We start from the raw sequence: 11196 nt of genomic DNA, 5'->3' as shown, positions 1-11196 counted from the left end.
TTTGGGATCAAACCCTGTGTTGGGCTCCCTGCTCAGTGGGGAGTTTGGTTCTTTCTTCACCCCTCCCCTCTGCTTGTGCTCTTGCTCATTCTCTCTATCTCTCTCAAATGAATAAATAAAAAATCTTAAAAAAAATTTAAAGTCACCGCAGTTTAAGATAATGTGTTTTATGACTCAGGCAGTGTTTTTTTTTTTTTTTTTTAAAGATTTTATTTATTTATTTGACAGAGAGAGATCACAAGTAGGCAGAGAGGCAGGCAGAGAGAGAGAGAGAGAAAGAGAGAGAGAGAGGAGGAAGCAGGCTCCCTGCTGAGCAGAGAGCCTGATGCGGGACTCGATCCCAGGATCCCTGAGATCATGACCTGAGCCGAAGGCAGCGGCTTAACCCACTGAGCCACCCAGGTGCCCCCAGGCAGTGTTTTTTTTATCCCTCAAAATTATTTGATCAGGATTAGTGTTACATGGAACAAACTTGGGGAGAAGCGGCTTCAGGTGTCGTATATCCTATATTCAGTAAAATATTACTAGTTTCTGTGATACTGTAGGGACATGGAAGAGAAATGTAGGATACATGAGAATATTGTCAGGTGGGTTTATATCTTGTCAAGCAAACATTTGTGAAGAATGCTAAAAAGACCATTTCAGTATAGATTTTTTTGATGGTCATGGCATTAATTAATATTTTAATCATCATATTAAATGGCAATATGGAAGCTTAAGAAGTTTGTGAATACTCACAAAGTTGGGTGAGCTAGCCAATACACTGGGCAGATTCAAATGGAATGTAGAACTGAAAATATCAAATGATATTGTAGAGCCACATTAGAAAAAAATCTACATACTTAATTTTCAAGGAAAGTGTATTGATTAAATATGATTGGGGGAGATTTGGCCTGATAGCAGAAAAGACAAGTTTGTGTAGTTACAAAAAATGCTTATGCAATATTAATCTGTATTTAAAGAGAAGTCTCGATAAATAGACTTGATAAAGAAATTTGTATATATCATAAACATGCTCAAGGCAAAATTGTATGTCTTCTGTTAACTCCAGAATTCTCTCCACTTTTACTCAGTCATGCTATTTTTTGTTTCTTTCTAGTCAGTGACCCTCCCATTCCCAAGCCTTGACATTTTCCTCTTCCTCAAGCCCTTCCCTCAAACCTTCCCACCTTCTCTTTACCTCCTTTTCTTCTGTCTTACTCAGGGTACATCAACTACTGTAAAAACCACACAAATGTCTGTATTAATCAGTGTAGGTATAAGCTATAATATAAAGCTCTCAAATTTCAGTGGATTAAAATAATGAGGTCACTTTTTTACCCACACAATAATTTAATGAAACTGTTTCTTGTTGGGTAGATATCCTACTTCATTATCTAAATTCTGAGCCCAATATCTCTAGCAAAATTCTAGAATTAATTATTGAGCAGAATGTTCATAGAAGGGATAATGTTTATTTATTCTAATATTTCTAGCATTGAACAAAGTGACAAGCATTCATTCATTGATTTAACAAATATTTATTGAATGCCATCTTTGTATTAGCCACTGTTCTCAACCCTGGTAAAGCTGATAAACAAGACAGAAAATATTACAGTTTTCATAGTGTTTGTATTATAGTGAGGAGGAAAGGTACTAAGCACATTATCAATGAATGAGATAATACTAGGGATCTGGAGAAAATACAACTGAGTGATATGATGGAGAATTGTGCATGTGCAGGCTAGTTCAGATTGATAGACCCTTTTGAAAATATGAGATTTTAATTGAAACCTGTCAAGATGAAGCTGACTCTACAATGTGAGTGAGAGGACATACCAAGCAGAGGAAGGAGTGGATGCAAAGGCTTCAAGCAGCAATCAGCTTGATGTGTTCTAGTAGCTAGAAAAGGATAGAAGATGCATTTATAGACCTAATGGGGTTGGGGTATTATAGGGCCACATAGGCTGCCTTAAGGAGTTCAGATTTTATTCTGAATGTGAATAAAAATCAGTTGAGGGGTTTCAGCAAGGAGTGATATGACTTGATTTACTTTTCTCAAAGTTGGTTCTGGCTGGTGCATGGAAACTAAATTTTGAAGAGGGATAGAGCAGAAGCAGAAAGATTAGCAGAAGCAGGGAGTTGCAATAACACAAGCAAAAGACAATGGACCTGACTGAGAATGGTAACACTGAAAATGCATAGAAATGGACAGATGCAGGCTATGTTTTAGGGTGAGCATTCACAGGACTTGATAGATTTAGATTCACCATTGAGCATCTGGATGACTGGTAGTGACATTTACTGAGACGGTAACCTGATTTGAATATGCCAACTTTGAGGTACCAATTAAATATACATATGGGATTATCAAACAGGCAGATGGATGTACTATCTGAAGTATGGGGGAAAGATCAGAACTAGAGATATCAGGTTTGGGTCATTGACCTCTATGTGAAATGGCTATAGCAATCTCTAACATCCCAATCAAATAGGCAGAAAAGGGTATTCCATGCTTTGTCTGTTTCCAAGAGAGAGGAAAGTTCCTCAGATTTATCCTTATACTCGTTGGCTAGAATTGCATCACATAGCACTGCCTAAGCCAGTCATTGGCAAGGGCAGTGGGATTACCATAGTTGGCTTGGTTAATCAGAACTGGCCCTTAGGCTGGGGATGGGGCCCACCTTCCCCAACATCTAAGGCAATACAGATGAGGGTGGAGGTGTGGACAAATCAAGGGAAGGAGAAAAGAGAAGGCAGATACTGGGGAGGGGCAACCAACATTCTAACGAAAGTCTGATTCAGTTTTCTCATCATTAAACAGGACAGTGAGTAACCTCACATGGTATGTGCGAGATCAACTGAGACAATGGTAATGAAAGCTTTATAAATCACAAGGCAGTATAAAATAGTTAAGTTAGTCTGAATCAGACAGTTGCTAACATTGCTCCATTTCTTTTACTCTGGGGTTGCCAGTGCTCTGGCAGTATTTCTTATTTTGTTGCTTAAATGTTTTTCCAAGGCTCTAGAAATGAAAATGAAAAATAAGTTTAGCTGCCCTTAACACTTTTTCTTTCCACCAGTAGATTCACATATGTTTTCCCCTTAATTTGTATCACTGTTTTTGTCCATTCTTATACCTACAAACTCCTGCATATGAATCATCATATTATTTCAAAACTTATGAAAAGGAAGTGTTCATTAGTAAGTGTTTGCTGAACTCTGAGGCATTCATTTGCCCATTGGTAGAGAGCATCATGTAAGAAAGTGACTTACCTGAAGTTGGCTGCTGGCCGAATTGAAATGACCATTTCTCAGTTATTAGGGGCTTGCAAGGTGGTAGGTGCTGATCAGAACATATAATGTCATCCTTGATCTAGAATACAGGAATTCCAGTTTTAATTATAGGTTTAATGCACATTGTGTTCTACTTGCTTTTCAACATTTTTATATAGATATTAACTTTTTTCACAAGTGTTTTTAGGACAAGGCACATGGCTATATTATGTATCAACATTGTTTTTAGCTGTTTGTTCACTCTGTCTTTGTTGTATGCTAGATCCTATACTAGGGTTTTCAATAAAATAAGTCAGCTGTGCTAGACCCTATACAAAGGCTTTAAATAAAGGAAGTATGATTTTTTATTTTATAGAACATATCCATTAGTAAGGAAGACAGTCATTAAAATAATAATCAGCTCTGCATCTGATATTTGTGGGGCCTGGGGTAAAAGGCCAAGTGGATGCCATGTATCAGATATTTAAATATTTAGTAGTGGTAAGCTCTGACCTTGGCCCAGTTCATGTTTCCTTCTGGAACCTCAGGGCTCAAACTCTGGGAATTTCTTTGCAACTTGGAGGTTAAAGGAGACCTGCTCTCTCCCAAGTCAGTCCTTACAACTTTGACCCTGAGTGGCAACAAGGAGCTTCTGGCATGGGGCAATAAAGAAGGTGGGTTGTGTCCAGGGTGGTGACTGAAGCAGAAACTGGCATAGGAACAGACATCGTGCAGGTGCCCAGGGAACTGGGCTGGGACTCACTTTCTCATCCTCTTTTAGGCAGCTAGAGGAGAGGGATGGGATGGAATATAGTCATTTGGGAAACCCTATCGCTTTGGGTGTTCTGAGGCCAACAACTTCAAACAAGGGGGGCTTCTTGCTATTCATTTCCCAGGGCAGAGGCTAAGGTTTTCTTCCTCCTCAACAAACCCAGGCTCCTTTGCTCTCAGCCTGGCATGCTTTGTCTTGGTGTATGCTTTGCATGGTGTAGCTTGCTCAGTGCATCCCTCTTCCATAATTCACTCAAAAGTAGATTGAACTCTCAACCATCTTTCTTTGGAGTCTAAAAAAAATAGTGTGTTCATTTTGATATTTTTGGTATGTGTGGTTCTCTAAAGCAAGAGGCCTAGGATAGAATCCCTTTTACCTGGGTTTAAGTGCAGCTTGCTGGTAACCTTACACATGCATATGTAATTACAGGCTGTGAGAAGGAACATGGAGGAAGAAGACTGAGGGCTAGCAGGGGGCATGTGTAGGAACCCTGTTTAGAGCAGTGGTGTGTGATCTATGTCAGGGGAGGCCTCTTGGAGAAAGTTTTATGTCAGCTGAGACTAGAATGGAGGCCTCTGCTGACACCAAATTTGAACAATGTTCTCAAGTCAACTAATATATTTCATGGAAAGTAAGAGAGACTGCAACTTAGGTCTTTACAAAATGTAATCCTCGTGTTCAGTTTCCTTTTATAAAAGCAGCAACTGTTCATTACAAATCAAGTAATATAGACATGTAAGGTTAAGAAAAGGATTGTTTCCCATAAATCTACCTCTCAGTAAATTTGAAATTAACAATGTGATTTAATTTTCTCCTAGATTTTTTTTCTCATACATACACTAATTTTAATGTGTATATAAAATAATCACTTACTATTTTGTAATATTTCACTGCTCCAGTGTGGGGCTCTTTTTTATTTCCATTGTAACCGCCAGTTGACCAGTCACCTACTTTCCAGCTTCCAGCAGTAAGAGCCATAGGGAACTGAACATGTCCAATTTGTATTCCTTTCTATGGGGTAAATAAACTGTGGGTAATTAATTGCACCTAAAACTAAGATCCATATAGTTTCTGTGTCTTTTCTGAATTAACCTGTCTCGTGTCTGTGGACCTTCCAATAGGCTGGAAATAATTGCAACTTGGTTATTGTTTTCTTCCATCATCATCATCATCATCATCATCATCATCATCATCATCATTTGTTTCCCCTTCATTTTCAAAATAATACCTGAGGTTGCTGTCCTTATTCCCCTTTTAATGTCTGGGGACCATCTTCTTTTCCTTTATATTTGAAAATACATTCAAGCCCAGTTCTGCAGGATATGGTCCACATGAAATAATGAACTCTCTCTTGGTCTTATTAGTTATTGTCTCTGTTGGTTCCAGTACTGAATTTAGAGAGTCCTAAACCTACATTCAGTTTTTGGTTTGGCCATTTATTGGTGGTGTGAACTTGGAGGGGCAACTCTACTTATCAGTGTTCTTCTTGAAACATAGAATATCAGACTTCACTCTGTTCTCCCCTTAGGGCTATTGAATGATTACATTGAGGGGTGCCTGGGGGGTGCTGTTGGTTAAGTGCCTGACTCTTTGTTTCGGCTCAGGTCGTGATCTCAGTGTCAGGCTCATGCTCAACACATAGTCTGCTTGAGATTCCCCCGGGCCCCCACTGCCCTCTGGTACTACCTCTCTCTAAAGTAAATGAATACATCTTTAAAAGCAAAAGATTACATTGAGATGAAGTATGTGGAAGATCTTTGTAAACTGTAAAGTTTGTACCAGTGCTTTCTAGAGTAAGTTTCTGTTTTAACTTTCTGCTCTTTTAATGACTAATGACTAATGAGAAATCCATAGTCTAATTCCCTAAGAAGCACGTCCTTAATCAAACAAGACAGAAGATAGAAAAGTGTGCTTATTTGAATTCCTCCAACATGAATATGCTTTCTTTTAAATATGGAAAAGTTTTACATATGTCTAGTTTTATATATAGCATCATTTGTTTTAGTATATAGCCTGAAACTTATAAATAACCACCATACAAATATTTCCCAATTTCAAACATACCTTCTGTATGGAAATTCTGATGGTAAGATAAAGAGAACCTGCATTTATAATGAGTAGGCAGCTGACTTTTTTTTATGGTTGATATAGAGTTATGGTCTATTATCTATAGTTTGTTACAAATAATGCCTAGGAAAGGTTTTAGGTGATTCATTAGGTGGTAATTTAAGTCCATGCATATTATTATTGTTAATTAATGATAATAAAAACAATCCCAATGTTGGTATAGGGAGAGGTGACATCAAGTTTGGTAGACTTTTCTGAGAAGGTTCCAAACACTCCGTAGATTTGGGGGTTTTGTTTGAGCAGCTTTCTTGACCACTTTCGTAATCCTGAAGCTGAAGCCAAGATGAGTTATTACTCATTTAATGTGTAGGCTGTTTCTTCCCCCACCACCCCTAATTGTAAATTATACAATCTCAACCTCTACAGCCAGCAATATCTGACTTTATTGCTTTCCATTTTATGAAAATTAATTACAGTTCACATTCTGACACTGAAATTAAAGAGTAAGCACTAAATCTTGTACACAACAATAGGAAATTAAGAGAACATTCTTTATTATCAAAATAACATGGTTTCTTGTTTTTCTTCTCTTAAGGCATGGGGATGTGAGATAAAATCAGATTTAAACAAACATTGTTCCTCCTTAACTTGTGTTACTGCAACATGAAAGACAGAGTAGAACTATGATATTTTAATTAAAAAACTCCAGCTCTTCCCATTTTCTCTTGAAGGACATTGTTTTATGATAGCACTATAGGCAATGAAACTCTGTCCCTGCAGACTCTGTCTTAGTAGAGACAATAAGGGACAATAGCGGACCAAATCACTGGATTCTATGAATGCCTCCAAAAGAAAAAAAATTCTGCAAAGAAAAATATAAGTATAAATGACAAAGAGGTTGAGATGTAGGTATGGTGTAAATATGTTCCCTGTGGTTTCCCTTTGGCCACAAATTTCACAAGGACAACAATCATATATAATATCTAGCTTTATAAGCATTTTAGAGTTAGTAAAGTATTTTCAAATATAACATTTTATTTAATAATCACAATAATCCAGTAACAAAGTTATTTTATTTACTTGTTTATTTTTATTGAGGTATAGTGGACACACGAAGTTACGTTAGTTTTAGATATGCAGCATGGTGATCGACAAGTCTGTGTGTCATGCTAAACTCACCACCAGTGTAGCTACTGCCTGTCACCATACAATGCTCTTACAATACCATGACTCTGTTCCCTGTGCTATAGCTTTTATCCCCATGACTTACTCATTCCATAACTGGAAGCCTGGATCTCCCACTCCCCTTTACCCATTTTGCCCATCCTCCCACCCCCTTTTCTCTGGCGACCATCGATTTGTTCTCTGTATTTATAGGTCTGTTTCTGGTTTTTGTTTGTTTGTTCCTTTTTTTTTTTTTTTTGGATTCCATATATAAGTGAAATCACATAGTATTTAATTTTCTCTGACTTATTCCACTTGGCATAATACCCTTTAGGTTCATTTACGTTGTTACAAATGGCAAGATCTCATTCATTTTTATGGCTGGGGAATATATCTATGTATATATATAATATAACATATATCCATATATATCCATATATATGATATATTTTCATCTATCAGTGGACACTTGGGTTGCTTCCATGTCTTGGCTATCGTAAATAATGCTGCAGTAAATATAGGGGTGAAATATTTTTTTGAGTTAGTGTTTTCATTTTCTTAGGGTAAATATCCAATAGTGGAATTACTGGATCACATGGTATTTCTATTTTTAATTTTTTGAGGAATCTCTTTACAGTTTTCCACAGTGGCTGCACCAATTTTCATTTCCATCAATAGTGCACAAGGTTTCCTTTTTCTCCACATTCTTGCCAACACTCTTAACTTCTTGTCTTTTGATTCTAGCCATTTTGACAGGTGTGAGGTGATATCTCATTGTGGTTTTGACTAGGATATCCCTAGTGGTTAATGATGTTGAGCACCTTTTCATATGTCTACTGGCCATCAGAAAGTTTTTTTTTTTTTTTAAATATATCAAGCAGTTGTGTTTACATAATACAACTCAGTAGTTTTCAAATATGTTATGGCCACGAATCCAATAAAAAACATTATGAGAAACTCCAATATGTAAAACTCCAATATATAAAACACATAAAAGTGGGGGTGAAATGATAGAAGCTGTCAGGCACCTGTTCACTCAATTTTTCCTATTATTAGCTATTTCCTATTTTTTTTTTTTGAGGCACTTCTGTAGCAATCCATGGAGCATAGTTTGAAAACTGATGGCATAAAATTTAAAGTGTTCAATAAATGTTGTTCAAACAGCATTCACTGAGTCCTTCCTGTATACAACCATATAGTTATTGAGAAAGTTCTGTCCTTTTCTGTCACTGGCCCAGTCTCCTTCTGATAATAAACAGAGGGCATGTCTTTAAGAGGCTCTAAAATAAGCATGACACTGGCATCTGTTCTTGCCTTCGTAGCTAAAAACTAAAGGTGAGACCAAAAATCCTTGACAGGTTTTATTCCCACCATTATGAAGATACTGCACTAGATATTTACACAATTTAGGGCAGTGCTTTTAGTGTGTGTTGAAATATATCAGTACGGCATCTTGATACTCTTATGTTCAAAGGTATATTGATATTTGCCAGCCCAAATAAGTCAATGTTAACTATATTTCATGAATCAAGTGGTGGTAACTGCAAGTTCTCTTGCAGTGTAGCTGATCATCCATGTGACCCTCCCACTGGGAAATACAATGAGTTGTAATGTTTCTGAGCTGCCAGGTTTTGAGTAACAGAATTTTTTTTTCCCCTCAGCAATATTCATTGTCATTCATCTGACATTTTGGATAAGTAGTCTGAGTCAAAGATGATGGCTAGAAACCATCAAATGACCTCAGTTCTGTCTCCATGTTGGAATTACAATAGCTACTCTCCATAAATGAGTCTATGGGTTTAAATTCATTTAATTAATCCAAGTAAATCCATTATTTTCATTTAGTGTCTGCCATGTGTCGAATGCTATGCTAGCTGCTGCAGTAGTCAGTGAACAGAAGAGACATATACCCTGTCCTCTGTGAGTTTAGAGTCTGGTGAGGAAGCCATATAAATAAACAGACAGTTACCTGTGACTAATGTGAAAAATCCTTTGAAATAGCACAAGGTTGTAAGTTAAGATACTTTGAGGAGGGATTTAAGTCTTAGGAAATGATATTAAAGGAATTGGTGTTAGATACATGCAAAAATGGTAGGTATTGGAAAGGAACTTCTGGAATAGCAGAGTATGGTGCTAGCTAAGTCCTTTTCTCAAAAATCAATGGAAGAACTGGATGAATCTTTCAAAAACATCCATTTAAGGACTCTAGAAATTGACCACAGATATACAACAAATTTAGAAACATTTATCCAAGAAAAACAACTCAAATTTAAGTAACAGTAGGGTTTTAGCTCTTTAGCTCTATTGGCATAGAGGTTCTACCAGTGTAGGGTACGGTGTAGGAATTACTTGAGGGGGCTGACTTGATTTGGAGCAGGTGCATGTGAATTATAAACAGTAGCAATCTCAGTGGCAATCAGAGAATTCCAGCTTCACAGCTAGCTTGAGTTGTCATTGAGTTGGGTGGGGTAAGCAACAGACCAACACACTGGCTAGAAATTCAGTAGGGAGATCTGGGTAAATGAGGTAGCCACCGTGAGCCTTGATAAGCTCTCACATGTCCCTCGTGGTTTTGAGGATGCATGCTCATAAAAGGCTATGCACATTCCTAAGAGAGAGGAGAAAAGGCCTAGTTATTGTACTGGCCCCTGGCTCAATGTGAAGCCTAGAGAATGCTCAGGGGAGACATCTGGAGACCCAGCAGAAAGCAAAAGCAGGATAAATTGACTGAACTTTGAAAGTAATTTTATCTCTTTATGAATATTTTAGTCACTGTGTCATGCCTTCCTATAATTTTTTTCCAGCTTTGTCAAGGCATAATTGACAAAAATTGTACAAAGTATATTTTCTGGACCAGTGCTATTAAATAAAAAATTAACAACTGAAAGAAATTTTGGAAGTATAGGAACCTATGGAAAATAAAAAAGAAACACATCCAGGTGTTTGAAATGGAGGCATGGGCTGAAGGAAGATGGCAGCTCTCCTGTGATGGCATTGCTCACACCAAGCAAAGCTGCAGTGGGGTGACTTTTGTGATGGCTCTAAGAAGGCAACTGGAAAAATTTCTTGGACAGCTTCTATGGAGTGGGGCACACAGTGGGTGAGTGGGTTCTCACTGCTTGGCCCTACAGCCCTTGGGGGTGAGGAACCGCCATCAGGCTCACAGAAAGGCAGTCTGTGCCTATAGCACAAGAGGTACACAGTGTGCCAATGTGCACAGTGCCACACTGTGCTCGCTGAATCTGTGCAACTAGTATGGGACTCTCACGGCCCCTCAGGGCTGTGGTCTTCTCCAGAGTAACAAATAACCGGGTTTGGGAAGCTCCCTTCCTAGCTGACGTTGAAACTTTGTTCAAAGGTGGCCCTTAACAACTTTTTATTCTGTACTTCCTATGGGATTCCCTTTGGTTTCCATTTGTATTTCATTTGTATTCCATTTGTGTGTACCCACACGACCCTGGCTGCTTTCAGAGGTCATTTCTGCCTTTCTAAAGTCAAAATGGACTGCTATCTCTTAAAAACAAAAGCTACAGCGAATGCATCTGAGATGGATATTCACAACTGCTTTCTGCCTGAAAAGGTTGCAGAGCCTGAAAGAGAAGATAATGTTAAAACCTACTCACTTCAATTCATGGATGAAGATTCTGAAGGAAGTAACCCCTGACAGCCCAAGCCAGAAAACTGATTGAGAATCAAAACTTAAGTATCAGGGTCAGGCCTTATTACTATCTTCAATAACAGATGCTGTTTGATCTATTCTCAAGAAAGATTGGCTTCAAGAATGGGTGAGAAATGTGGTTTATTATGATTACCTCTAGGCTGATTTCCTAAATGATTTGTGAAGCTGTTTCTAGAAGATGAAAAACTGAGGAGCCTTCTGTCCTGGTTTTGGAGCTGTTTCCCTTAAGAACTTATTTTAGCTTGTCATTTTCATAAGT

At 37.9% G+C, this 11196-nt stretch overlaps 1 pseudogene; it reads left to right on the top strand.

The window, feature by feature from the left end:
- The first annotated feature begins 3781 nt into the window (after nucleotides 1–3781).
- On the top strand, nucleotides 3782–10947 carry LOC116582094 (annotated as a pseudogene).
- The last annotated feature ends 249 nt before the right edge of the window (nucleotides 10948–11196 follow it).

The sequence above is a fragment of the Mustela erminea genome, chromosome 2, assembly GCF_009829155.1.
Source record: "Mustela erminea isolate mMusErm1 chromosome 2, mMusErm1.Pri, whole genome shotgun sequence".
Lineage (NCBI taxonomy): Eukaryota > Metazoa > Chordata > Mammalia > Carnivora > Mustelidae > Mustela > Mustela erminea.
The sequence above is the reverse complement of the archived record's forward strand: the minus strand, read 5'-3'. Positions and strand labels throughout refer to the sequence as shown.